This window comes from Octodon degus, unplaced genomic scaffold (assembly GCF_000260255.1).
Source record: "Octodon degus isolate 3935 unplaced genomic scaffold, OctDeg1.0 scaffold00091, whole genome shotgun sequence".
NCBI classification, from domain to species: Eukaryota; Metazoa; Chordata; class Mammalia; order Rodentia; family Octodontidae; genus Octodon; species Octodon degus.
This window is the reverse complement of record NW_004524667.1, coordinates 4,737,562-4,742,148: the sequence shown is the minus strand read 5'-3', so window position 1 is coordinate 4,742,148 and position 4,587 is coordinate 4,737,562. Positions and strand designations below refer to the sequence as shown.

At 36.7% G+C, this 4,587-nt stretch overlaps 1 pseudogene; it reads left to right on the top strand.

The window, feature by feature from the left end:
• LOC101583285 overlaps positions 1–4,069 on the top strand; it is a 15,497-nt pseudogene extending 11,428 nt beyond the window's left edge.
• The last annotated feature ends 518 nt before the right edge of the window (positions 4,070–4,587 follow it).

Below are 4,587 nucleotides of genomic sequence, written 5' to 3'. Positions count from 1 at the left end.
AAAAATGTGTTTCAAAATTGATGGAGAAATAAGATACTTCCATGATAAAGAAAAAGCAATCTGAAAAAATTTATGACCACAAAATCAGTGCTCCTAATGTTCTAAAGAAAGACAGTGAAGACAACAATTCCAAGAATACTAATAGAGTGAATTTATCAGGCAAAGTCAGCAATTAAAAAGGGGAATAAAAGGGAACCAACATCTAGAAAAAATTATGACAAAGATGACTGAACACATATCAGTTATAACCACCAATGTAAATGGTCTCAATTTATCAATTGAAAGAAACAGATTAGCAGAATAGATCAAGAAATAAGTTCCAACAATATCATCCATACAAGAAACACTTTAAGAAAGAAATTAATAAGCTAAAAGTCAAAGGACAACAAACAATACTCTGTGTAAGAACCAGGAAAAAAAATTTGAAGTAGTTATTCTGTTTGCAAACAATGAATTTCAAGCCAAGACTGACCCAATGACACAAAGGTCACTACACGCTTGTTAAGGAAACAATACAAAAGGAAGAGATAAGAATCATAAGTATATATGTATCAAATACCAGCACACTGAACTATATAAAACAAACATTAATAGATGGAAGAATTCAGATGAGTACTAATATAATTGTAAATGTGGATCTTAATATCCCACCTTCACAAACAGACAGATCAACTACAAAAAAACCAACAAAAAAAATCAAGACTGAACCAAACCTTTAAACAAATAGACCTGCTGGATAGCTACTATGTTCTTCCCTCAAACAGAAAGCACATTCTTCTCAGCTGTAGAACTTTTTCCAAGATAGAAAGCTAGAATACATACTAGCTTATAGAATATCCCTACATGAATACAAGGGAACCAAATTATCTCATGAATATTTTTTTATCTGATGAATATTATCACATCATAGTGCAACAAAATTGGACATCAATGGCAAAAGAAAACACAAAAAGTAAATAAACATGTGGAAATTAAATAACACCCTCCTGAACAATCAATGGTTCATGAATACAATTAAAGTAGACAGCTTCTTGATATTTTTAATACTGTTGTCAAATAGAGGAAAATTCAGTGTTACCAAAGCACTGAATATTTTAGATTCTTACCACCCAAGTTTAATGTAAAAAACCTAACATTAACTAGAGTGGGCTTAGTACATGTAGAGACATCATAGCAAAGCTATAAAAATAAAAGACCAAGTGAAAATTTAGCAATACTTTAAGTGACATTATGTGACAAGTGACATCTCAACATGGTGGAATGATACATTCATATTCATAGTGCTAAAACAAAACAAAACAAAACAAAAGCTGTCTTGATTGTTGTAGTTAATAAAATACCCTGCAAGACTAAAGGAAAATAAAGACATTTGAGATAAAGATAGTTCAGCATCTGTAATTACAACCTAAAATGAACATTAACTGGTATTCTTTAGGCAGAATAAATGTGGTAGAAAATATAATCCTCCTCCCAACATAGAACCTAGGGCCTTCACATTGAACTAAATCCCCAACATCCCCAGCTCTTTTTTTTTTTTTTTTAATTTTGAGACAGGAGCTTCCTGCCAAGCTGGTACTGAACTTGTGATATTCCTGTTTCAGTGTCTCAAAGTACTGGAGTTGCTCATAAGAGCTACTGGACTATAAGACATATGCAATTCATACTGAATAATCTTAACTGAATTTTGATTTGGAGAAAAAATTTGTTGAAGCAGTTTAATGCTACAAAAAGGGCCAAAGAGAATCATGAAATAGTTTGGCTAGTTTTTATAGCACTATCTATTGTAGAGACATTTCTGCAGTGGCATCTTAATCAATATGCTCCCATGCCCCACCTTGGGGGACTCTTAAAAAATGAACATTTGTAAGTTTTTTTTCAATCATTGAAATATATAGAAAAAAAGAGGGCCAGGGAGATAGCTCAGTAGAATAAGTGCTTTCCTGGCAAGAGCAAGGGCCTGAGTTCAATTCCCAGTTCCACCAGAGAGAGAGAGAGAGAGAGAGAGAGAGAGAGAGAGAGAGAGAGAGAGAGAAATTACATGTACTTACGGCCAGAAAATAGTCTTATTTGTGAAAATAGATATATTTCATCTGATATAAGTCTCTCAAAAGTCAAATTCATCAAATTAAAGAATCAACTAGATTTGCTTTCATTTTAATTTTCATAATTTCATGTTTAGTTTCATATAGCAAATATAAGGACATTCCAAGAAAAAAAAAAAAGGTGTTTAGTAAAAGGATTAAAAGCATGTGTTACTCTCATACAACTTCGAAAGAAAGAAAGAAAGAAAGAAAGAAAGAAAGAAAGAAAGAAAGAAAGAAAGAAAGATGGACCATATATCTCCTATTTTTAGTTTGTTAGAATTCTACTCCACATTACCCCACTCCAAATTATTCTGAATTGCAAAATAACATTTCAGCTGTCCTATTTAAATTAAATAGAACATTTTCTGATGCTTACTATGGAGTTCTTTCACCACTGTTGTACATGGCAAAGAAGTTTTAATCGCCAAATCAAGTAGTCTGAAGCATGTTATCTTTAGAGCTGGAAAATTTGATCCATTTTTCCTACACTTACTAGTAGATTATTTTAGGAGATTAGATATTATGTGATATTAAACATTACCCTTTAAATATTTCTTTTTCAAGTATCTTCAGACTTGGGGAAATATTTCAACACAAGTATCATGAATGAGTCACAGACCCTCTAGAAATTTATAACCAAAATGATGATCAACAATCAGTATAATAGAATATGATAACTTGTGCAAATATCCTTCTCTAAACACATAACTAGCACTATCATTTTTTTTAGGACTCTGGAAATTAACCAAAGATTTCCAGCAATCCATAAAATTGTCAAGCATAGCAGTGGACTCTTAATAAGATGACATGATGTGGTATCTCACTTTGTCATTATCAATATACCTGTCTCCAACTCTGCAAAGTGTGCTTGAACATAAGTATCCTTATCATGGTAATAACTGTGAGCAAAGCACCCCGCATCCACTGAAGGGAGCCGCATGAGTGTGGAATTCCCAAATGGCTTCTCTTCATTTTTATTCTACAGAGGACACCTGGAAAATCCTAACCTAAAGGACATTTTCTGAAATAAATAAATAAAGGCATATGTGCGTGTGCCAGCTTCACATGAAGAACATAAACATATACTGCAAGCAGGTGCAGAAAAACAAAAAACAAACAAACAAACAAAAAAAACCCAAAACACAAATGGACAGATGTAAGGGTGGAAGGGGGAAGGGGCTAAGGGAAAGGGGTGAAAAAAGGAATTAAGGTGTGCCATGTACATGTACCAACTTCACAAAAGGAATGTAGGTAGTATGCACAACATACAAGTACTAATACACTGAAAGAAATAAAAGTTTCCCTTTTCCAGTTTCCCCGACACGAGGAACCGTGAGGAGCCAAGTCTCCCGCAACACCCTGTACAAGGCGGCCAGCGAGGTCCTGCACGGGAACCAGCGCAGGCGCCTGGGGTTTTTAGAGACTGTGGGGCTGCAGATCAGCTTGAAGTACTATGACCCTCAGAAGGACAAGCACTTCTTGGGCACCATCAGCTGAAGTCCACGCCCCGCCCCAAGTTCTCCGTGTGCGTCCTGGGGGACCAGCAGCACTGCGACGAGGCCAAGGCCGTGGACATAACCCACATAGACAAAGAGACGCTGTAGAATCTCAACAAGAATAAGAAGCTGATTAAAAAGCTGGCCAAGAAGTACGAGGCCTTTCTGGCCTCAGAGTCTCTGATCTAGCAGATCCCACGGATCCTGGAACCCGGCCTCAATAAGGCTGGCAAGTTCCCTTCCCTGCTGACCCACAACGAAAATGTGGTGGCCAAAGTTGACGAAGTGAAGTCCACGATCAAGTTCCAGATGAAGCAGGTCCTGTGTCTGGCTGTGGCTTTTGGTCATGTGAAGATGGCAGATGACGAGCTCGTGTACAACATCCATCTGGCCGTCCACTTCCTGGTGTCACTGTTCAGGAAGAATTGGTGGAACGTCTGGGCCCTATACATCATGAGCAGCATGGGCAAGCCCCAGATCCTGTATTAGGACACATGCTAATAAATGTCAGTGCCACCAAAAAAATTAAAAATAAAAAATAAGAGACAGTTTCCAAAAAATTAGCCTGGGATATAGCTCAGCAGCATAGCACTTGCCTGGTAAGTGCAAGGTTGCTAGTTTGATTCCCAGTATCAAATAAAAAAATTAAAGTTTACTCACTGATAAAATCTTCCTTTGAGACATGTCTCAAAACAGTCTAGTGCAACAGTTTTGCATAGAAGCTGAAAATAGTCTTATTGTGAAAAAAGGAAATAACAGCTGAGCCAAACAAGAGTCTTCCCAAAACAAACAAACAAATGCATGTAAATCTAGTGTAAGAGCTTTCCACAGAAGCATACACAGATACTCAGGCAGTGATGTTAGAAAAGATCTGATAAGGACTGATCCTTCTCTCCATATCCTAGAGGCGCCATGTAGACAGAAGTAGCAACCTACTGAAAGGCTCCTGTGAGCCCCAGCAGCTCATCTAATCTTCAGCTGACCACTCAACTACTAAGCATAGACTA